General features: G+C 31.7%; 1 pseudogene; it reads left to right on the top strand.

Annotated features, from left to right (window-relative positions):
• Positions 1 to 18,365: 18,365 nt before the first annotated feature.
• LOC145570577 (ABC transporter G family member 39-like) overlaps positions 18,366 to 26,030 on the top strand; it is a 140,386-nt pseudogene continuing 132,721 nt past the window's right edge.

The following is a 26,030-nucleotide window of genomic DNA, read 5'->3' as shown; positions in this document are numbered from 1 at the left end:
CTAACATTTACTAAAGTATCCAACTTCAAATAATCTTCCACTTACATAAAACCTAAAAGGACTTTTTATGAAGAACTACCTTATACAAGTCAATTTTTTTTGAAAAACTACCTTATTAAAAATATGTTGTAAGAAACTACCTTTTTAAACAATAAGTAAATGTTGCAAAAAAACTACCTTATAAAACGATTAATGTTGTAAAAAGCTACCTTTCATTGAATTGCTGCATTGAATAAGAGACGTTTAATGATCCATTTTCAATCATTGTTTCTCCTTTTTCCACCCAATTTCTCCATAGCCCCCTTATAACCCCTAATTCCCCCTTCTCTTTCATTGTTAAATTATGCAAGTGGTAGTAACTTACAACATTTAGCTTTTGTAAGGTAGTTTCTTACAACATTTATTTTATAAGGTAGTTTTTCACAAAATTTGATGTATATAAGGTAGTTTTTCACAACAAGTCCAACCTAAAATAAAAAATACTTTAGACTTTATTAATTCTCTGAAGAAGTCTCTGCTCCGAGTCTTCATTCTCTAGCTTCTACTCCGAAACTTCTTTTCCTACAAAGGAACGCTGTAACCAGTCTTTGCTTTTGAGCTCCAGTTCCTTTGTCTCGAATAAACCTGTAACTTGAACTTCAAGCTACATAGCTTATAAAGACATTAGTCCAAGCATAAATTTGACTTGTGTTATCATCAAAACATCAAGGGCAACAGTATGGACCTCAAGTCTACAATAATACTATTGTGAACTAAATCAACGCAAAAATTATTTCAACTAAAATACTCGTAAGTTAAATTAAAGTCAAATAATTTCATTACTTCAAATAAGTTTAGATAATGAGATAAGATATTAACTAAGTGAAAATCAGGTGAATAGAACATAATCTAATAATTATTGTCAAACAATTGTAATAATTTTTTTTTTTTAGAAAATATTAAGGGGTTTGAATAAGAGATAATTTTACTAGATCTACTTATTTCATTGATTTTTTGGTGGAGATACAACCAAGTTTTTCGTTCTTGTAATAGTGAAACAAATTGTGGTAAGACCAATGTTATGATATAAGTTTTTTTTTTTTCTTTTTTTTGGGGGGCGGGGCGGGGGGGCTAATTATGACGTGCTCAATACATATAGTACTAATTTACTTCCACCGTTTCATATCAATCGCAACACTTTACTTGTTCTTCTAGTTCAGATTAATTGCAACACTTCTATAATTGGAACACTCTTATTTTATAACTACTAGGTTAGGTCCTGTGCCATGCACGATAATTTTTAATGACTGTTTTTAAAATTAACATGATATTAATTTTTGGTTTTTTTACTTTCATATGTTATAATCATATCAATTGAATGCTAAACAACAACAATAACAATGACAGGAAGAAACAGTGGCGGAGCCAGCAGGGTACAAGGGGGACAGCTGTCCCCCCACTTCAATAAAAATCAGGTTAAAACTATTATTTAGTGTAGGGTTACACCTTACCGAATGAGATGGTGTAGAGGTGAGGGCCTTGAGTTTTTATTTAAGGGATCCAGTGCTCGAACCTTGCTAGAGGCTTTTTTTTATTTTTTTTAAAATTTATTTTAATGTATAACATAGTATTCCTTTATTCATTTTCTAACCAATCACTCCGTGTATTCATTTGTAATTGTTATTACTCCGTACTAGGCCTGTTCACGGATCGGATATCCGATCCGAAATATGATTTCGGATCGGATATCCGAACCTTCGGATATTAGATTTTGATATCCGAATCCGATCCGAAAATTTCGGATATCCGATATTCGAAATCATTCGGATCGGATGTTTCGGATATCCATTATCCGATATTAATGAAAGTTGTATAAATCTCATTAAATGTTTTGCTTTTTGTATCGTTAAGCATAGTAGTCTTTTAGAAGACTATTTAATTGGCATACATAATAAACTAATAAATTCTATTTAATTACCACAAATACAAAAAACTATAACAGTAGCAGCCTTCTTTGTTAGTTTGGCGATAAGACCAACAAGTTGGTGAGCAAACCCAACAATAGAGGAGACACATACACATATTAAAAATCAAAATTCCCAACAGATGAATCCTTATAATCTTTTAATTACCAGAGGAGAGTTGAATGGTGATTTGTTGAGCAACGGAGAACAAACCAACAAATTGGCGACTGAACGAAGAAGATCGAAAATTAAAAAAGAAAATTAGGCCCATGTATTCAGGGGTTGCAGAAGATCGAGGAATCGACTTTAGACCAACAAAGAGCAAAGATTACGAACCAAAATTAGACTCAGTTATCACCGAAAAAAACAGAGAGGTGGCTGAGTGACTGAGCGGCGGAGTTTGGAATATAGGATTCCTTTTAGAGAGATGAGAAAGAGGCGGAAGTAGGTGAGAACTGAAAACTCACTAGGTTTGTTGGGCACTAAAAATTATTTTATAATATTATTATAAAAATATTTTTGAAAATTTTATATGTACTGATGTATTGTCATATACATATCAAGCTTACAATTTCAGATATCAGTTCGGATATCTGAAAGAAATATTCGATATCCGATAATATTCGGATATTTTTCGGATATCGGATATCCGAAAATTTGAAAATCAGTATTTGAATCCGTATCCGATATCCGTTTTTTCGGATCAGATATCCGATCCGAAATGATTTTTCGGATCGGATATCCAAAAAAATCGGATCAAATACGAATCGGATTTTCGGATTCTCAAATAGTTTTGAACAGCCCTACTCCGTACTATAATTTTGCATTATGGTTGTAATTATGACAATTGCATTTATTAGCTATAATAACTAATGTTCGAATTCTTAAAAAAAAAAAAGAAAAAAAAAACAAACCTAGTCTTCGAATTCCAAATATCACTAGAGGAAAAATTGTTATACGATGTTAGATTATTTTGACTAAGTATCTCGTATTGTGGATTTTTTGAGTTGTAATACATTAACTATCTAGCTATTTGTGGGTAAAAGTATAGATTATTGTCAAAATTATGTGATGTTTATTTGTCCCCCCGATTTAAAATTTTTGACTCCGCCACTGGGAAGAAATCACACCAAGAATAATCAACATGTATTGATTTTGGCAAATGTTATTGAAATATCCGTAGAGTGTTAATTGATTGAAATTTTAATCATAAGTTATTCAAGGAAATGACAAAAGTATTATTTATCGATTTGACATTCGCATTTCATTATTTAAGCTTGTACTTTCTATTACGTGATTTATGTATTAAAAAATCAAGAAAATAATATATAAAATCTTGTTGTAATAAACATATGTAGACATGTAGTACACAATATGTATTTTCTTAAAAAAAAAAGTCATATTTCACAAATTATGTTAAGAATATATTTTTTTTTTTTTCTTCTTAAGTTATAGTTGTTAATATGTTTCTTTTGGAAAATTACATAAAATCTTTTATTATACTTTGTATGTAATTATTACACATATGTAGAAAGATTTAATTTGTTTCTAAAATAGATTTTTTTCAAAAAACAAAAAAAAAAAAAAAAAATTAGGACACACCAGGAGATGACACGTGTTATTTACTGGTGTGTCTTTTAGTATATAGTTATTGATTGATTGATTATTGATTTCTCACTCCCACTAACCACACTTTTATAAATATTTTATTATTTATCTTTCTTACCAACCCCAACATTTACACTACTTTTTTTTTATTATTATTATTTCACTCTCATACTTATAGTACATTACAGTATTATAAAAAAATTCCTCTTTTAAGCCTCATCCTATAAATTTTCTTAAACTTTATGAAGACTATAGTGTTGTGATTAATACAAAATGAACGGAGAACTAATTTTTAAATCATACGAAGTATCCATATGGAAGAAGGGAAAAGAGGGAAATTAATGACAATATCAATCAAAAAATTAAATACTAATTAAAATATATGATAAATTATACGAAGTATAATGTGGACCAGTAAAATGGAGTGGCATAGATAATGGTACGGTATGCATAAATGAGACAGGTGATTTGAGAAATTACTCCCTTTGAGATCGCTAGAAACCATACAAATTACTCCCTAGTAGAGGTGGGCATGGGTCGTGCCGGCCCGCGGGCAACACAGGTCCAGCACGAGATTGGTCCGGCACAGCACGAGTCCCCCAGTGGCACGGCACGGTGATCGAGGTGTGGGCCGTGGACCATGCCGTGAACACGATTTCAAGAATCTGGCACAAGCACGGCACGAACCCGCGAGTAGCACGGTAGTTTGGCCCGCCAGCACGGCACGCCAGGCAAGGCCATAAAATAACATAAATAATAATAAAGAACTAAAATACTAAAAATAAGAATAATAAAAAGAACAATAATAATGTATTAAAAAAAATATAAAACATAAATTAATAAAATTATTTAAATTGTATATTCATTTTTTTAAAAAAATATTAAAAAATAAAGGACAGTCCGGTGTCCGACATGACACGGCACACCAGGTATGGAGGCCGTGCCGTGGACTGAGTGTGCTAAATGGTGGCCCGATACAGCATGACACGAGCCACCACTAAACACAGCCCGCGACGGCCTAACAAGACACGTTACCCACCTCTACTCCCTAGTATATTGAAATGTAGGGAGCGGATATCATGCTTCATGAAATCAAAAATATCAAAGATTTAATAATTTAATATTAAGTTGGATTTGACTTCCGTTGATCTATATCCTGATGGCGTTCATTTAATGAGACACTATCTTTATAATATACGTTATAAGTTGTAAATAAACAAATTGTACGTATATAAGAAGATGATATTTACTACCCTAAATCGTTGTAAATAATATGAAAATAAGGTAGTATATAATATACAGTTTAATAGTTTATGTAAATGATTTATTACATAATGACTAGGTATCATAACAATCATTTCATAAAATAATACTCCCTCCATTCCATTATTAGAAGTCTATTTTTGATATTTATTACTTACATAATAAAGAAAAATAAACTTCTAATAAAGGAACGGAGAAAATACATAGTACTCTGTATTAAGTATGTATCACAAATCATGATTCACGCAATAAGAAATATGTACTTCAATTAATCACAAGATTCATTTTCGTTTACAAATGCAATAATTAAGGGCTTGTTTGGCATCATTTTTGGTTTTAAGTTTCCTGTTATTTTGAAAACTGAAAACCAAAAATAGAAAACAAGAAAAAGATGTTTTCACTTTTTTGTTGTCAGTTTTCAAAATTATTATGATTTTAATAAGTTTATATAATTTTTTGTTCTTTATGTGACATATATCATATATATATACTTTTATACAATAAAAAACCAAAAAACAGAAAACTAAGGGCTTGTTTGGCATCATTTTTGGTTTTCAGTTTTCTGTTTTTTTGAAAACTAAAAACCAAAAACAGGAAACAAGAAAAAGGTGTTTTCACTTTTCTGTTGTCAGTTTTCAAAATTATCATGATTTTAATAAGTCTAAATAATTTTTGATTCATTATGTGACATATATAATATACTTTTAAAAAACAAAAAACCAAAAAACAGAAAACCACAACGATGCCAAACGAACCCTAAGCAATGCGAAACAAATCCTAAATTACTGGCTTTTATAGTCGGATCTTTGACTTGTATGCAAAGGATTTCACTAAATACCACGGTCCACGTGTTGCCACTATTTAACAGATGATATGCCGCTCATAATACTATTACGAAGTATTATTTTTTTACCACTATATTAGGCCCCACTCTCTTTACCTTATTTTGCTGAATTGAAATAATTTTTACTGAATTTAAATTATTTTTACTAAACTGAAATTAATTTTACTGAACTCAAATTATTTTTGCTGAATTGAAATTATTTTTACTCAATTTCTATTATATTTCTTCTTTAAAATTACTGATTTTCACTGAACTGAAAATTAATTTTACTGAACTGAAATTATTTTTACTAAACTGAACTTATTTTTACGGAACTGAAATTATTTTTTTATTAAATATTATTTTTTTTAAGGTGAAGTGAACAAGGCCTTATTAAGACATTTTATTGTGTATTTGTGTTCAATTGTTCATAAAAGTTTTAAAGTTGAACTTTTACCATCGCTCTGATGGAGTAATGGCATACTTAATACTTGTGCTACAAGTAACAAAATTGGATTATTTATAATTAAATGTACAACTTATAAATTTATATTTTAACGACAGTCTTTGATAACCTTTGTCTTTTTTCATGAATTAATTAAGCTCATACATATATACGAGTATGCTATATCTATTCAAAATTATTAGTTAAGACGAACACTGCAAGAGGGGGTGAATTGTATGTGAGTTCCTAGTAACTAGTTTTGCGGAATATAAAATAGAATGTAAAGGAACTTGCAAAGTACACAGTATTTTACGAGGAAACCTTCCAGGGCCCAACTGGAAGTAAAACCTCGACCCTCTAAGGGATTTCCAAAACCAAATCAATCCACTATAATAGGGAAAACTCACAAGTTACAACCTATTATACTCAGACCTTAACCCAAGTTCCAATCGAACTTGCTACACAGTAGAACTCTATTCTACCCAACCTAAGTCCCTGACTTAGATTCACTCGTACTTCCTAAGTACTCTCACTCAGCTTCAACCGAGAAGCTTACACAACTGTATGCAATGATATAATTCACACACACACACCCAATAACCCAACCAATACAAATAATTTGACTCTAATATATGAAAGGTAAGATACACATGAAATCCGAAACTAATATGAGAAAGAATGAACTTGGCATACTTACACTAATATGCACTCTTCGAATTCTTCACGCATAAACTCAGATAAAAATATGAAATGAGATTTCTACCATTTATATAAGACTTGCTCATATAGAAAGTAGGGTTTTAGAAAGATAATTATGTTATTTTACCAAAATCTCAAAACACGGTTTTATGTAAATGTTTTTAGAAGAAAATCTTTTTAGAAAAATTATCAAAGATAAACTATCAAAAGAATAATATCTTTTGATATAATTAGTTTTTATGAAATAAAATCTTTCTAAAAAATCTTTTCACAAAAACTTATCTTTTTTAAAACTTTCCAATTTTATGCTTGCCAAGCTTTTATCACGTTTCTAATAAATTTCATATATAAACTTACCAATCACAGTTACAGCAATATTAAAGATATAAAGTTAACAAAACTAAATTGTCTCGTCAATTATTACATTCTAGGATACTTGGGCTTCACACAGTCCAGGACTAAGTGTCACTTGACTTCCAGTTCTCAATTGGAACTTCGTAGGCTAAGTTCTTGTGAAACTTGTTGTATTCAACGCAGGCTAAGTTGAGCTTCTCAACTTGCTGTCTTCATGTTCCTGTTAGGGAACTCAGTTAGTTCCTGGATGGAACTCTTCTTCTATCTTCTTTAACTTTCCTTGAAATCTCCTCGAGTTTTCATAGTTAGGTTACTCTTCCACTTCCAAAGTCTACTTCACCGGTTCTAATTACAACACTTAGAGAATTCTTATTAATTGAAGTTTGCTGGTTTATATACATCATCATCAAAACCTTTAAGCTTCAACAAAAATATATGACCAATTGACCAAACGATTAAAAAATGTATTGCAATCTCTTTAAAAATCTGTTCGTTTTCATTTGTTTTGTTTGATTTGAAAACAAAAAGGAAAATAAAATTAGAAAAAGTGATGGAAAAATTGTAAATAATCATCCCAAATTTGCTCCGTTTTCTTTTAATAATCCCAACTTTGGATTATTCTAACATAATCCCAATTTTGGGGATTGTTTTCTTTCTTCAATCCCAAACCGGTCAACAGAAGTCTACGACCTCTAATAGCATGTTACATTACATGTGTCAGCTTGTCATTGGTGCAAATAATAAAAAGGTTTTTAAAAAATAAAAAGAAAAAACCCTATAAACCACCCAGCCTCTCACCAGAACCCCCAAGCTCATCCACCACCCTGTCATCCTCCAGCAGCATATCCATGCCCATACCCCGAAAATACCAGGCTCCCCTGAAACCTCCCCCGCATCAGCAACCTTCACAACATCAACATTTCCGTCTCCGCCGATCCAACATCAAACCTTCGCCGTTCATCGAAACTCGCTTCGAGTTCTCAGCCCAATTGCCTTCGCTATCGGCTAGCCACCGGTGCTCCCATCCCGTCGCCCATCCTCCTTTCTCCTTGAACCACCACCCTCGTGAGCGCACTCCCCCTTCCCTGTTGAACCATCACCCTCGTGAGCGCACTCCATGAGAATAATTCGAAGTTATTGATGCTTTTGGAGGCTAAAATTGATGAAATAGTGTTAAATTGCTGGTTTCAGGTAACAAATTGGAGATGAGGTTGAGATGGGTGTTGCGGCTGACGATTTAGGCTGGTGGTGATGGGGTTGTTAAGTTTTTCATTGGCGGGTTGTGTGGTTTTTGGGCTGAGCTGTTGGTGTTTGTTGTTGTTATTTGCGGTTGTAGCATGTGTGGAATGGGGTGGCTTGCCGGCGGGAGGAAGGGCGTGTGTTTTCCGGTGGGCAGTGGGCTGGGGTTTCGGTGGACGGTGTGGCTAGTGAGGGTGGCTAGGGAAGGGAGGGGTGTTTTATGATTTTTTTTTTTTAATTTTTTTTGTTTATTTTTAATTTTTTGGCTAATTAACACTTGACACGTAGCATTGATTAAACAAAAAAAGGAAAATTAACCAGTTCAACAAGTAACTGGTAATTGGGATTGAAGAAAGAAAACAATCCCCAAAGTTGGGATTATTCTAGAATGATCAAAAGTTGGGATTATTAAAAGAAAATGGAGCAAAGTTAGGATTTTTTTTTTCAATTTTCAAAATATGATATAGAGTAAATGAAAGGAAAATTTTTTAAATTATCACCCAAAAATGTATCCATTTTCAAAATCACCACTCGTTTAATTTTTTTTTACCACCCCTTAAATTAAAAAACTACTCAGATTACCACCCATTTCAAAATTGTGGTGGATTTATGTTTTGTCGACCCACCCAACGGCTAGTAACAGCTATGTCTAAGCATTACAACTAGCCCTGTCTTTACTCCACCTCCCCCTTAAACCAGTTTATTGAGTACAAGACAACCTAAAACCAAAAGAAAATAACTAAAAAAACCAAGAGCATGTTGTCTGATTGCCACTACTACTAATCATCTTCTTCCTGTCACCATTAAGAGTCGTTGGGTGGGGCCCACATAAGAGAAATCCACCAGAATTTCGAAATGAGTGGTAATTTGAATAGTTTTTGAATTTAAGGGGTGGTAAAATAAAATAAAATAAAAATTTTAACGGGTGGTTATTTTGAAAATGGATACATTTTTTTGTGGTAAAAATTTCCTAAATAAAATCACCGTGGTTTTTTGTTTTTTGGTTTTTTTATTTTTAAAATCATATGATATATGTCATATAATGAATCAACAATTAGTCTAACTTATTAAAATCATGATAATTTTGAAAACTGACTACAGAGAAGTGGAAAATTACAGAGGATGAAGCAAATGAAGAGCAAACTAGAGAGGATGCACAAGGAACTCCAGTTCAAAATCAAGATCAAGAGCAAACAGAAGTTCCAGAAGAAGTTATAGTTGAATCACAAGATGAAGTTCCAACAGAATTACCAGTCAACAATAATCAAGAAAGATTGTATCCAATCAAGGAATTACACCTAAGTCTTGGAAGCATCAAAGCTCACATTCAGTTGGTGCAATCATGAGTGATATCACCAAAGGAACTCAAACAAGATCGCAGCTTAGGAACTTCTGTGCATTCTATGCATTCCTATCCTCCATGGAACCTTAAGAACCATGTTGAAGCTTTAACTGACGCTGACTAGATTAATGCTATGCAAGAAGAATTAAATGAGTTTGAAAGAAATGAAGTTTGGCATCTGGAACCTAGACCAGTTGATCAAAAGACAATTAGACTAAAATGGGTATTCAGAAACAAACTAGATGAGCATGGTATTATTGTTAGGAACAAGGCAAAACTTGTAGTACAAGGTTTTAATCAACAGGAAGGAATCGACTATGAAGAAACATTTGCTCCAGTGGCCAGGTTAGAGACCATTCGCTTACTTATTGCTTTCGCTACATATATGGAATTTAGGTTGTACTAGATGGACATTAAATGTGAATTTCTAAATGGATTACTTAAAGAGGACGTTTATGTGGAACAACCTCCTGGATTTGAAAATCCAGAGTTCCCAAACCATGTTTACAAGCTTGATAAAGCCTTTTATGGACTAAAGTAAGCTCCTAGAGCATGGTATATAAGGTTATCTAAGCTCCTTTTGAAAAATGATTTTAAGCGTGGAAAAATTGATAAAACCTTGTTTTTGAAATCAAATGGAACTTATATCCTAGTTGTACAAGTTTATGTTGATGATATATTATTCGGTGCAACTAATAAATCTTTGTGTAAATACTTTGCTGACCTTATGGGAGGAGAATTTGAAAAAAGCATGATGGGAGAATTAAATTGCTTTCTTGGTTTGCAAATCAAGCAAACTGACAAAGGTATCATGATCCATCAACAGAAGTCCATAAAGGAACTGATTAAGAAATTCAAGCTTGATAATGCAAAAACCAATAGAACTCCCATGGGTATTGCTACAAGACTGGATGAAGATCCATCTGGAACTTGCATAGACCAAATTATGTATCGAGGTATGATTGGTTCTCTACTTTAGTTAACAGCTAGTAGACCTGACATTTCTTTTAGTGTAGGTTTATGTGCCAGGTTCCCAGTAAACCCAAAGGAATCTCACTTGATAGCAATAAAGAGAATCCTTTGTTACTTGAAAGGAACTGATGACTTGGGTCTTTTCTATCCTAGAAGTGACTCATTTGATTTAAATGGCTTTACTAACGCTGACTATGCAAGTGATTTGGTTAATAGAAAAAGCACTTCAGGTATGACACAATTTTTAGGACCATGTTTAGTTTCTTGGGGTTCCAAGAAGCAAAACACAGTTGCATTATCTACAGCTGAAGCTGAATATGTAGCTACAACAACATGTTGTTCTCAAATGTTATGGATAAAGAAACATGTTAGAGATTTTGGTATTTTATTTTAATGTGTTCCTATTTTGTGACAATACTAGTGCTATATGTATTTCTAAAGATCCAGTTCAACATTCAAAGGTCAAGCACATCCACATTAGACATCACTTCCTAAAAGACAATGTGAAGCAAGGGAACATTAAGTTAGAATTTTGTCCAATTGAAAATCAAATTGCAAATATTCTAACTAAGCCCTTGAACAAAGAAAGATTTGAGAAATTGAGATTGAAACTTGGGATGATCAAGCTGACTTGATTGCTTCTAAAGTTCCAACATATGGCAAAATCAGAAACAATGTAAAAAGAGCAAAAAGAGCATCTAGCACAATTATGGTGTGCTAAACATAGCTAAAGTGTCACCGTTGGTGAATTTCTAGAGGTTAGTTCACAAACACTTAACATCTGTTTTGTTAAATAAATTCTTATGTTTAGAAATTAATTGAATTTAGAAAGAAAAGGATTTTGGTTAAATACATACTATTTATTTTCGGAAAATAAATTGAACTTGTTCAATTAATGACTAAACATTACTGTAGGGAATATTTCAAGCATCTCACACTTGAGCCCGACTGTGATCATACACTTAAGTATGGTGGCGTTCAAAGGGAAGGAAGCTAGTGCAAAAGAGTCGCCAACAAGTTTTAGGAACTTGTAAACCGTTCACATGGTGAAGGTTACACCCCTTCACGATCCATGAGATCGCTAATTCCATAGTGGTCCGGAACCATGACTGGATATTTGGGGATGAAAGTACAAATTCAACCTAGAAGAGATTGAACCTGCCCTAAAAATAGGCTTTTACTTTATTCTTCTCATATTCATGTGCGCTTTTTGACTAACATACAATCAATATATTAATCCTAAACCTGTTTGATCTACGTTGGTTGAATATTAATGCACAAACAAATCTATTATTGGTGATCACTTGAATTAAAATCATATAAAATTATTAATTATCTTATTAAGCGTGATTACAAGTACAAATTCCCTTTAAACCTGCTAGAGAGGGCGTGATCAAGAAATAATCAATAATATATCAAGAAACATAATATTATAAATAACAACAATCATCATCATCATCATAATCTTAATCTCATCAAAGCATAATATTATTAGCAAGATCCTAGGCATGATACTAACAAGATTAATAACAAATCCTAGCATGTCACTAAACATTAAAAATCAAAGATTTAGCCATAACATGATACTAGCATGATATAAGGAATAGGAAACAACCTAATCATGATACTAGAAAACAATAAATAACATCCTAACATGATACTAGGAATCAAAATAATTTAAGCATGCTTTCTAAAGATATATAGCAATTGAAATTACTCACTTTGTTGTCTCATACCTCTTTCTATTAAAAAAAAAATACACACATTAGTAACTTCAATGAAAATATTAAATCAAATGATTAATTTAAAATAATTGAAATAGGGATTCGGGACCAAACCCTCAGAAATTATCAACCTTTCACGTCTAGGGCGAAGGCAACTTCGAGCTTGGCTAGGTGTGTCTAAGGCTCGTGATGAACGAATGGTGTTTTGAAAAGGGCTAGGCTTAGAAAGAGAGAGAAAGAATAAGCTTCTAGCTTTGAGAGAGAGAATAGAATAGATGATGATTATTGATGATTGTTGGTGATTGAAAACGGGGAAATACGACGCTATTTATAGAGAAAAACAATCGAAAACGATTATAAAAGAGTTAGAATTCGAATCGAAATAAAACTGCACCCAATGTGGCGCGACAGGCCTATCGAGGCGCGATGGACCTGTCGCAGTGCGATGGTGCTACGGGATAACTTTTGTCAATATAATCGGACAATTAGAGTCCGTACTTTATCATTTAAAGTCATATTAAATCTTTTAAAACACTTATTTTATTCCAACTAAAATTCTTTATCTTTTCTAAAAATATAATTATTAATCCTAATCCCTTTAGAACTTAAAATAACCTTCTAGATTATTCTAGAAAATTAAAGTAATTCCTAATGACTTTAGGAATGATTATTAATGGACCCTCCACTTGATCATTAGGTCACCCATAAAACTCATTTAATATCCAATTTAATATTTGGGTCATAACTTTCTCACTATTCATCGGAACTAGGCTTATAATATATCATTGGAAAGCTCTTTTCGAGCCCCATCCAACTACACTATTATTGGACCCATATTATGGACCAAAATAAATTGGATTGGATAGTTTCATAAATAAGATACGAAAAGAAATAATTTTGAAAACATAAAGAAGTACTTTTATTAAAAACAGAGGCATCACAAGACTATTTCACATTTCACCTTGTTCGGTAATCAAATGACGTGAAAATTACTCATCACTGGCTTTGGTTTTGGGGAGACATAATTTGGTGTCTACAAGTACAAACTCTCTATTTCCCTCACACCGCTTCGTTAATTATAAAAGCATCTTTCACCCACCTTATCTCTCCACTGTCAAATCGAAATTACTCACTGTCAAAACTAACAAAGCTTTCCGAAAACCCTTAAACTCCAAGTCATGGCAATTGTTACTTCCATCAACTCATCAGAAAACTCTCAAGATACACACAAATCGGAACCTGAAGAATTCTCTCAATTAACCATGGTATCCTACAAAGCTTCGACCGAAAAACCCAAGAAACCCCAAGTCAAAACTGCCCTAACCTACTCCACGACCAAGAAAAACACAGCGGATAAGCCTTCAGTGGTTGAGGAAGTATCTTTTTCAGACATTCTCAAAAGATAGAGAGGTTGGAAAGAAATCAAGGCAAAAGAAAAGACGGTTGAGGAGCACATCAAGGAGGTCGAAGATTTCGTAACAGGGGACTTAGAATCAGGAGAAGAAAACGACCCAATAGGAGGAGACTGATCAATCAGAACTTGAGACTCATGCTGGAAGGTATGTTGTTGGCCATAGGCTTGAGTTAAGTTGGTGTAGAAAAGATAGGTTTTTGGAAGTTCTAGATCTGATTATTTCAAGGGTGGGAATATTTGTTACCTAAGGCCTCAAATAACTTCATGTATCCAATTGCTATGAATGAATTCTGTAAAAAATTTCAAGTAAAACAAGGGGTAATTTTGAGTGGTATCAATGAAATTAAGATTGAGTTTGATGTGGAAACCTAGGAACTATTCTAAAAGTTCCAACTGAGGGTTATGAGATGTATGTAAAGGGAAAGTCTAGTGTGAAGGTAGGAAACTTACTAGGAGGTGATATAGTTGAATTTCTGGGAGGAAAAGGGGGAAGAATATTATGAGCCATAATGATTTAAGCCCCATGAACACACTGTTTAATTTGGTTAAAAAGACTATAGTGCCTCGAACTCAGAATAAAGGTGAATCTTGTTTAATGGATATGGCTGTAATTTTCTCTTGTCTAAAAAGATTAAGGTGAATTTTCCTTCTTTAATAAATCAACATCTTGCCCATTGTGTTCCTAACAAGAACAAAGTAGGCTATGGGCTATGCTATTAACTGTCTTTGAGTCTCTAGGAGTGAAACTCAAAGGAAATTATTGTGGATTGAAGGAAAAGGCAGAGAATGTAATCAATGAAAAACCTCTATTAGGAATCAGCCTAGGGGTTGTAGAGGAAAATATACAGAGGGTTGAGGAAAAGAAGTCTGTAGCTAGTCGGAAGAAGAAAGAAGAGGTACCTTCTAGGGAACATGTAAGGAAGAGTAAGAGGTTGTCAACAAGTTCCCTCCCATAAACTAGTATGGAGCAGCCCTTGGTTATGGATACTGATGATAAGGTACTTGAAGGACAAGTTGCAGAACTGTTTGACAAAGCAGAGGTTGCTGAGAAACAACTCAAGGAAGTTGCAGGAAAAATTCAGAAGCTGGAAAGAACAGTGCAGGGTCTTGAGAAGAGTCTAAATGAACAGAAGGTGGAGTTCCAGAAGGCTATCAAGAGCTTGGAAGACAAGCTAGACTCCTGCATTGAACATCAGAAAGAAGATAACAAGAAGATTATTGAGTTTCTTCAAAGTTGATCCAGCCTACTTCTCTCAGCCTACCTTAGCTTTAGCCTATTTTATCCTAGCCTTATTTCTTTTCCTGCTGTGTTTAGTCATGAACAATTTTAATTTTGTTTCTAGTTTAAATTTGAAATATTTTGTTCTGTAAATTGCTAAATAGGATAATATTTTGGTTTATAAAGGACTATTTGGAACTTCGCCTATACATATGTGACTATTATGCTATGAAAGTATATGCAGGAAAGTGGAACTAATTGAAGGGGGTTTGTCAGCGCTGCCTTTAGTTTCCTACACTAGATGAATTGCTTGTGGGGTTGTGGCTAGATGCTTAATAACTTGAAGTACATGACTTTTTGATAATGCCAAAAGGGGGAAAAGAAGAAGCAAACTTGAAGGTTGTAGTTGTTCTGGGTTCCAGTTGAAAAAGTATCAGAAATTACTCTGATGCTGTGTATAAAGTAGTTTTAGTTCTATTTTTGTTTGGTTCTGTTTTATTTTATGTTTTGTTTGTTTTGTTTGTTTAAGTTATTTTTGCTTTTCTGTTTTGATTTAGTTATATTTTTATTTCCTTGTTAAAAAATCAAAAATACAAAAATATGTCATGCTCTAAGTTTTAACTTTCTTTGGAAGTTTGCGAAAGGTTGTCATCATCAAAAAGGGGGGAAATTGTTGAAGCTTAAAGGTTTTGATGATGATGAACACAAAATAGCAAACTTCATCTAATAAGTATTTTCTAAGTGTTGAAATTAGAACAGGTTTATAGACTTTGAAAGTGGAAGAGAAACTTGTTTAATGAAGACTAAAGGAAAGTCAAGAGGAAAGTTAAAGCTAGTAGAAGAAGAGTTCCTATCTGGAACTAGTTGATTTCCTTAACAGGAACATGAAGATAGCAATTTAAGAAGACTAACTTGGTCTGCATTGAAGACAGCAAGTTCCACAAGAACTTGGCCTTCGAGGTTCTAGCTAAGAGCTGGAGAAAAAAAGACAGTAGGAACTTAGTCCTGGACTGCGTGAAGCCCAAGTATCTTCACTTACAATATTTGACGAGGTAATTTAGTTTTGTTAAGTTTATATTTTCTAAAGATTGCTGTAAATGTGATTGGTAGGATTATACATGAAATCTATTAAAAACGTGATAAAGTTTGGCAAGCTTAAAATAGGAAAGTTTAAAAGAGATAAGTTTTTGTGAAAAGATTTTCTAAAAAGATTTTATTTCATAAAATCTAATTCTACCAAAAGATATTATTCTTTTCATAATTTATCTTTAATAAGTTTTTCTAAAAAGATTTTCTTTACAAAAGATATACTTAAAAACGTGTTTGTGAAATTCGGAAATTTTACTAAATTTATCTTTTGAAAACCCTACTTTCTATACGAGTTATTCTTGTATAAATAGTAGAATTGACATTTCACATTTCTCCGTGAGTTTATGCGTGAAGAATTCAAAGAGTGCTTAATTGTGTAAGTTTGCCAAGTTCATACTTTGTCATATTAGTTTCGGATTTTATGTGTAGCTTTCCTTTCATATACTAGTGATCAAGTGTTTGTATTAGTTGGAGTTTGGGTGAGTGAATCATATCATTGCATACAATATTTTAAGCTTCTAGGTTGAAGCTGAGTGAGAAAGTACTCAGGGAGTATGAGTGAATCTAAGTTAGGAACTTAGGTTGGGTAGAATAGGGTTCTACTGTGTAGCAAGTTCAATCTGGAACTTGTGAGGCTAGGTCTGATTATAATAGGTTGTAACTTGTGTGTTCGCTCTGTTATAGTGAATTAGTTTGGTGTTTGAAATCCCTTAGATGGTCGAGGTTTTACTTCCAGTTGGGCCATGTAAGGTTTCCTTGTAAAATCCTGTGTGCATTGTAAGTTCCTTTTATATTCTGTTTTACATTTCGCAAAAGTAGTCAGTAGGAACTCACATACAATTCACCCCCTCTTGTAGTGTTCGTCTTAACTAACACAAGGCATTTACCATAATATGGTAACAAATCAGAACATATTCAACCATATAATTAAGGAAAAATTAGAAAAAATAATCCCAACTTTCATCAATTTTTGTAGAATAATCCCAACTTTGGATTATACTGGAATAATCCGAACTATAGGGATTTTCTTTTTCTTCAATCCCAATTACCGGCAACCTGATAAAATGGTTAATTTTTTTTTTACTGTTTTTAATAAAATGCAAGCGTCAAGAGCTAATTAGCCAAAAAAATAAATAAAACAGAAAAAGATGAAAAAAAATCAGAAACCCAGCCCCATTACCCACCGAAACCCCAGCCACCACAATCCCACAACCCTCCTCCCGTCGTCCACAACTCTCCTCCCGCCGTCCAGCCGCCCCTACTCCCGGGAAACCCCAGTCGTCCTTCCCCCTGAACCACCACCCTCAAATTTCCCCTCAAATCTCGTAATCTCCTTTATCATCAACCTACCACCACCACTCGAAACCCCCCTCCCCAACTCTCGAAAACCCTTAAAACCAGCTCCCTCACTCCCCAAAACCCCCAAAAACTCCTCCACCACCATCGAAAACCCTAGTCTCTAGGGTTTCGGGGTGGAGGAGGAGTTTTTGGGGTTTTTCGGGAGTGGGAAAGGGGTTTTTTGTGGTGGACTGGTGGTTGCGCGGGGGGGTTGGAGGGTATTTCGGGGATGGGGAAAAGGTGTGGGAAATCTGCAGTCGATGTGGGAATAACGGCGGTCGGCGGCGACTGGGCAGTGGTGGTGGAGGGGAGGCTGGCTGGGTTTTCTGATTTTTTTGTTTTTTGGTTTTTTTTATTTTTTTTTATTTTTGTTTTTTTTTTTAATTTTTGGACCAATCAGGGCTTGACGCATGTCAAGTGACCTGATATAGTAGAACATTGACTTTTGTTGACCGGTTAGGGATTGAAGAAAAAAAAGACCCCTCAAAGTTCGGATTATTCCAATATAGACCAAAGTTGGAATTATTCTACCAAAATTGATGAAAGTTGGGATTATTATTTCTAATTTTTCCTATAATTAATTCCCAAATCAATACCTATTGATTAGGAAAACATATCCTAATAATCCTAACAATTTACAAAAATTAAATTGTCCTATACGTAGCTTTTAGGTTCATATGTATGTACCATACTACCACAACTATTAAAAATATACATAAAAAATGTATATATAAATAAAAATACGTAAAAATTATATACTTATAGTATATTAAATGCACGTGTAAGTGTGGCTTAAGACAACTACTACTATTACTGTATATATATGTTATCATATACTCCGTATACCCTTCAGAAATATAGCCATTTAATTAATCAAAAGATGGGTGCGTATGATTCAGGCACTCCGGGAAGATGGATATTGGGGGATGAGGAGGGAAAACCTAAATTGCATGATAATGAAATTAATGTTCAAAAGATGGAGAGGCAAGAAATGAAGATGTTGGTTGATAATTTATTCTCTAGAGATGATCATGAAAACTTCTTAAGAAGAATCAGAGACCGTTTTGATCGGTAAGTTTACTCTCATTCTTATTTTCTTAATTTGTGTGCAAATAGTAAATGTTAATGTTAGATTTCAAGGTTGAATTGGTCCGTTAACAGTTACGATTAAATCAAAATAACTTATAGTCCTTATTTGGACCAACCGATGTAAGGAAGCAACTAGTTACATGCTAATGTTGCATATCCTGATATCCATGATGTATAGTTGTTCGTTGACAATTGCAAAACGATGCTATAGATGTTTACGCAATAAAATATTTCATGTAGGGTCGGAGTTGAGATGCCGAAAATTGAAGTAAGATTTGAGCAATTATCAGTGAAAGGTGATGTGCATGTAGGAAGCAGAGCTTTGCCGACACTACTTAATGTTACCATAAACTTTGTAGAGGTAACCTTTTACACTTTGGAATTTATACGTATATATTTTTTGCCACAAATTGGCATTGGAAATGAACATACCTCTTATTTGTTATGAGTAATATGTGTTATGAAGACCTTGACATTTTCGTTATTAAGTTTTCATAATTAATTAGTTATTGGTCCAGATGATTCTTCGGGTCATTATAAATTTATTACTTTAGTCGAACTACATATATTTTGGCTTGTTGTTTGTCATTGAGAGCTTAAGTGGTGGAATTTTTTTTTTTTTTTTTTTTTTTTTTTTTTTTTTTAAAGATGATAGCTTAAATAGTTTGTTGTCTGTATGATATGGTTTAACTATAAGACTAATTTTTTTAATTTGCTCTAATAAATATAGGGTAAGTGATAAATCAAATTCGTTGTTTAAAAAAAAAAATTGATAAAAAAATGGAGTAATGTTTAATTTCTTACAAATTTAATTGTTGAGCAATTATTAAAGAGTTACATTTCAAGGGAAATTTAAATTGGGGGTTATGCATATAAAGAGTTTTTCAATTAAACTAAACATTAACACATGGAGGTTAATGCATGGAGTTTTCAATCATCAAAGGACTGATATGATATGGCATCACATCATATACCCAATGGCAAAATTAGTGATGTATGGCAAAATAATATGTCTTGCCATAAGTTTTAATAATATATATTGATATTGTGTCAAAAAAAAAATATATATATAATATATATTGATATTGATTAGTTTAGATTTTGACTCTAGAAACAAGATGATGTGTCGATTGGAGTAGCAAATATATATTGCGTTACGGCCTACGGAAGTAATGAGTGTTATAAACCATTTAAGGTTTTTTATTTATTTATTTTTATTTTATTTTTTTTAAGGGCATTTAAGTTAATTTTAGCATTAATCTTTTTCGTCCAAATAAATTTAAACTTCATCCATCTTTAAAAGTTCTTATGTAAAATTGTATTAAAAATCTTCTATATAATTCCTAGCATATAAGAAATAAAATCTTAGTCATTTAAGGGTTTTGTTTAATTTAATTTATTTCAATAATTTCTTGATAGTAATATATAACAATTTTATTTAATACTATTTGACAACTTGTAAAGAGATATGAATTGTCAAACTTATGAATTGACAAATTTAAATGTGCACTTATTAAGGTAGACCAAATAACTAATTCTAGAAAGGTATGTCTTTATTTCAATTGTACCACATTTGTATATTGATTATAATAAAGACAGATATATAAATGTGACAAATAATATACGAATGGATTAATTATTATTATTATTATTATTATTATTATTATTAAATGTGCAAAAACATAAACGAATGCTCCTTTTGTTTCTTTGGGCTACCTCCGTTACATATTAGATACAACTTTGGGGTATTATTGTGAGATATAAAAAATTCCAAAGTTGCAACTAATATATAACGGATGTATTAATTTCTATATTTAGACCATTTTTTTCTTAAAAAAAAAACTAAATATTAACTATTTATAAAATAAAAAATTGATGACATTATCCTCTCCTCAAACTTTATATGTGTCGCTCTCTCATAAAAAATATTCCCGCCAAATGTACTTATGATGCCATATAAGGGTTTTTTTTTTTTTTTTTTTCATTTCAATGTTTTGATTGTGTCAATAAATAAATAAATGTATATATTTTTTGGTTGATAAAAAATTGATATCGAACTTAACTTTTTAGGTAACCCCGTAACTACGAAGTTTTTTTTTTCTTTTTTTTTAAATGTCATTTGTGTGTGTTTTTTATACAAAGGACTGTGCAACCAACCTAGGTATCTAGCTAGCTATGAAGTCATGTACTAATAATATGGATTTTTGTTATATAAAAATGAATTAATGTCGTCGATTAAGTGTGATCATTGTTTTGTATTCAAGGTGCTTCTATTTATTTAAATTAAAATTGATAGAGTATAAAAATATAATCCTAGGCCTCAACAATTAGCTTAATCTTTTGGTTGACGAGTTTGTCCTTCAGCAGGGAACTTTAAATAACAAGTATTTTTATTTTGTATTTTGAACTCTTAGATGGAGTATATAAATTTGTATGAATATGGTTTGATTAGATAGGATTGAGTGATTGACATTCAATTTTATATTTTGTTATAGCTCATGTAATTTATGATGATAGATATGTTTTAATGATCTAATTTATAAGTATATACGGGAAAATAATAATAGAAACAAGCAATTCATTTCAATAAATCCGTATTGTACGGGTCTAATCTAGTACCATGCCTAAAAAGAGACGGGTTTGTGCAATAATGTAGATTGGGAACTATGCTTGGAAATAAATGGTTTTTGCCTTTTGGAATATTTTCTGTTATTGATTGATTCATCATATCTTTATCTTATTTCGTTCTTTCTTTCTTTATTCACACAATTCAATGACAATAAATATCCCATAACATACCATTGCGATCAATTGCATTCATAATGCAGGCATCGCCAACTTTGCAACCACCACATGTATCATATCAAAACAAAAATAAAATATAAGAAATATAAAATAAAATAAAATAAAAGAAAACCACCACATGAAATCACGAGCTGCTGCCCATTGCCATACGGTCAAACTATTCCTAGCTACGTGATTGAAGCTCAAGTTTCAGGGGAAGATTACTGTTAAATTTCGAGACAACATGAATGGGTCTGGACAACCCGAATAAGGAAGAGGAGAGTTTGATCCACAAACAAGACTTAGAAGGTTCCATACTAAAACCAATTGACAATAATAGGAGTTACTCCTCTACCTTATAAAGTGGAACCATCTCTCCTCTTTCTCTAATGTGGGACACTCACAAGTGGGCTACAATGGGTTCAACAATTACAAAATTAGAGATTACATATTCTTTTTATAGCTGTGCTATCTAAATAATTGCAATTAAAAATATTTTAAAAAATAGATAAATAAAAAACTACTCCGTATTAAGTTTGACAGTGTGTTTAGTTTGAATACTCCGTTGACATTTATTGTACTCTTAATAGAAAAAAAAATTAAAGTTTATCTCAGCTGTAAACATATCTTATAGAGTATCAAAATACTAGTACAAAATCCGTGCAATGAACTGTTTTACAATAACACTAGATGAAGCCCGTGCAATGCACGGTTGTTTGAATTTTTTAAAATATTTTTTTTATTTATTTGCTAAAATCTGTTACATATTTAAATAAGATTCCTAAAATCAAAAGATAATATTTTTTTAAATTAGTTTAAACTAAAAAATCTCATTCGCCAATTTTGCTTACATGATATTTCAATTATTTAATTCTAAAAGAAAATAATAATCTCTTATTTGATTGGGTACAACTAAAATTTATAATCTTACATGGAGCAATAAGAAAATTAAATAGTACGTGGCTCTCTAAAAACTCGGGACAAAACTCCCCGAGTTTGTATATATATATATATATATATATATATATATATATATATATATATATATATATATATATATATATATATATATATATAATAGATTATATTATTTGTTTATCAGAAACTGTACAAAACCATTTTTTTTTTATTTTCTTTTCTGCCTATATGAGAGAAGCAATGAAAGAACAAGCCTTAGCAAGATGAAACATGTCGTACAAAACAAATCATTTGAAGTTAATAATAATAATAAATATTGTGATATACCATAAGATTAATCTCAATGTTTATATTACAGTACAATTATGTGAATAATACTCATGTTATTCTTGTATATCCCTACCTTATTAAAAGTAAAGATAAAATTAAGATATGTTATTGCAAAAAAAAAATAAATAAAAAAAAAATAAAAAAAAAAAATTATAAGATGGTTTTTTGCAAAACAAAATACTTACAAAAAGGTGTTTTTTTTTTTTTTTTTTTTTTTTTTTGCAAAATTTCCTTTTTTTTTATAATAAAAAAAACTTCTAATACTTTATACTTAATATGTTATTATTATTATTATTTTTTTAAAAAAAAAACTGTAAGTACAAATAGACTATTTATTACCAAGAGACTGTTTAGTTTTACTCTTTTGTGGTTGCACTTCTTATTATAATCTTGTCGTCCTTTCACTGCAACTATTGTTAGGGTTTATTAGCTTTTGAAATGTACATTTACATAAACAACATTATGGAGTTGTGAATGCAATTCATATTAAATAGAGATATTTGAGTAGATGTTATCAAGAGGTATACATAACTTAAAAATTCTAAGATCAAGGTGAATCAATGATAGATAGATTAAAAAAAAAAAAAAACTTGGGATTAATTATAGGAGGGAAATTGAAGGAATTTAAAAGGAAAAATATAACTAAGTGGTTACAGCTTTAGTATTATATATAGATATTAATGGTTGTAGAGAATTAAAGAACTTACATAATTAAGTTTTTAGGTGCAACATTATATATATTACTACTCCTTATGACCTAAGCTCACAAAAAATTCATCGGAAAAAAACCACGCTAGAAATATTACACGAAGTATTATTGAAACATGCAAATCAGTTATGAGTTCTAAACTAACAATTGCCCCTTAAGATATGAAGGGATAATAAATTAATAATATGAAATGAAGGGATGCAAATTAATTAAATATTATTTAATAATAATTTCGGAAAAATACTATCAAGCTTTAGAGGATTTAAAAATAATCGACATAAAAGATTTCGGTGGATTTCAAATGCACATAAACCGAATAATATGTACTAAAACTACCACCCAAACTAAAGGTGTAAACACATGCCGATACAACTTATCCGCAACAGCTAACCCCTTCGTACACATTGCGGCGTAGGCCACCCTAGTAACAGAAAAAAATAATACTCGTATAAAATAATACTTTTTGATAATATCCTAAATAGTATTTTGTAATATTACGTAGCATTTATTATTCTTTACCACTATATTTTTTAATTTTATTTAAAATATTGTAGGTGGGAATCATTCCCTACATATAAGATCAAAGCTTCTCCCTAAAATATAGTAACAACCTTCTTTCAATTAGGGGTGTTCAAAATTTGGTCCGGATCAAAAAATTGGAACAGATCGACTGGGACCGACCCCAGACTAAATTATTCGGTCCAGTCTTCAAGTCGAGAAATTTATTTTTCGGTCTTCGGTCCAGTGCGGTCCAAAATCCTATAAAAATCGGTCTTGGATCGGGCCGGTTTTTTCCTTTAAATTATTAATAAAACCTTGAATAATGATTTAGATTATTCTTAACAAGCTTGAAAAACTAGCCGTATGAACTTTTTTGTACTAAACATACAAAAAAAGACGTTAAAATATTGATTTTTTTTTCGAGTTTTCCATAAATTATTTAAAATTTAGGAATTTTTTTTATAAAATTCTAAAATCGATCAAAACCGGTCCGGTCCAGGTTTGGTCCCAGCTTAATCAGTCCGATTTTGGTTTTTTAAATTCAATTTTTCGGTCCGGTCTTGGACTGATGAACCGCCCTACTTTCAAAACCCATTAAAAAAACAATTTTTTTGGACGAAATTTTTTTTTAAGAGATGATAACACGTATACTTAGGGGATAATTATGTGGATTACTTTAGTACGGAGTATAAAAGTATAGATAATATTGTTTCTTTTATTTTTCAAGTAACAAAAGTTTTTTTAGTTATACAAAAACAAATATTTGGGAGGTGATAAACTTGAATTTTAATCTTGAATATTAACCTTTTCACAAATTTTTATAAAAAGCCGGTTTTCATTAATTTAGTGAATGGCGGAATGATTGCACGTGGGTGTAATGATTGCTAAAATTGAATAAAGAAATAGAACTTTCTCTCTCCTCGATTTTCTCTCTTCATTCAAACACTATAGCTTTCTCTCTCCTCGTTTTTCTCTCTCTAAAAACCAGTTAACTGGCGATTGTTGCTTTTCGAGCGTGTTCTCTCTCCTCCATTGTTGCTTTTCGAGCTTTTTCTCTCTTTTCTTTCAATTGTGAAGTTGTTTATCGCTTAATTCTGTTTCGTTTACTTATTTTTTTGAGATTTTTGTTAGTTTAAATTGTTTTCGTTCTTCGATTTTTAGGTTTTTTGATTTTGATTTTGTTTTCGTTTTTTGTAGTGTTAGTTTCAGCAATGGTGAAGAAGAAGATTACAAAGAAGGCTGTAGATGCTGAAGAAGGTGTGTTTATTTAAATTTTTCATCATTTTTTCGAATTTTCAATTGAATTTTCGCTTATATATGTCAAATTAGTAGTGCATGTTATTTTTTATTGTTTTCTGTTGATTTATTATGCATATTATGATAATTGAATTTCAATTTTGAAGTTATTATGTTTAATTTTGCTTTATTTTATTGTTCATTGTGGTAATTGGTTCAAAATTTGATATATATGTGTTGTGGTGTTGTTACATGTTAAACAAATTTTGCATGTTTGTTTTCAGAAGTTTTATTCATTATTCTTCAAATTTTGATGTTAGGTTTTAGTTAGATTATGAGAATAGTATGCATATCTGCATTGTGTTTGTGTATATGTGTTTGAGTACCAGTAATATGTGCATTGTGCATTGTGTGTGAGTAATATATATATATATGTTATTTATATGCATGACAAAGGTTATTTTATGCTTTGAAAAGGGTCACTTTATGCTTTGAAAAGGGTCACTTTATTCTGTCAAAAGGGTCACGTTTGTATTTAAAAGGGTTACTTGTTGTAGTTTAAAGGGTGACTTTATGCAGTGAAAAGGGTAACTTTATATAGTTAGAAGGGTCACTTTATGGTTGTTAAAGGGTTACTTTTTAGTTAAAAGGGTTACTTGTTGTTTTTTAAGGGTGACTTTATGCAGTAAAAAGGGTCACTTTATTCTTTTAAAAGGGTCACTTTTTGCATTTAAAAGGATTTTTATGCATATATTCTAAATTTTCCCATGAGTAATTTGTGAATTTGTAATTTATGGTTATCCTCTGTATTAATTAGATATAGGTGGTTCAATAGGTGGATATCGTTATAAATCGCCTTCAAGGGGAAAAGGAATGGGTAAAGAGCCTGCTAAAAAGAACAAGACAGCTCCTGAGAAGGACAAACCAGAGTCTAAAACTGTGAAGGCTAAAACTGTTCCTAAGAAGGCCAAAGCAGAGCCTCAGAAGGTTA

Source organism: Chenopodium album, chromosome 12 (genome assembly GCF_948465745.1).
Source record: "Chenopodium album chromosome 12, dcCheAlbu1.1, whole genome shotgun sequence".
NCBI lineage: Eukaryota > Viridiplantae > Streptophyta > Magnoliopsida > Caryophyllales > Amaranthaceae > Chenopodium > Chenopodium album.
The sequence above is the reverse complement of the archived record's forward strand: the minus strand, read 5'-3'. Positions and strand labels throughout refer to the sequence as shown.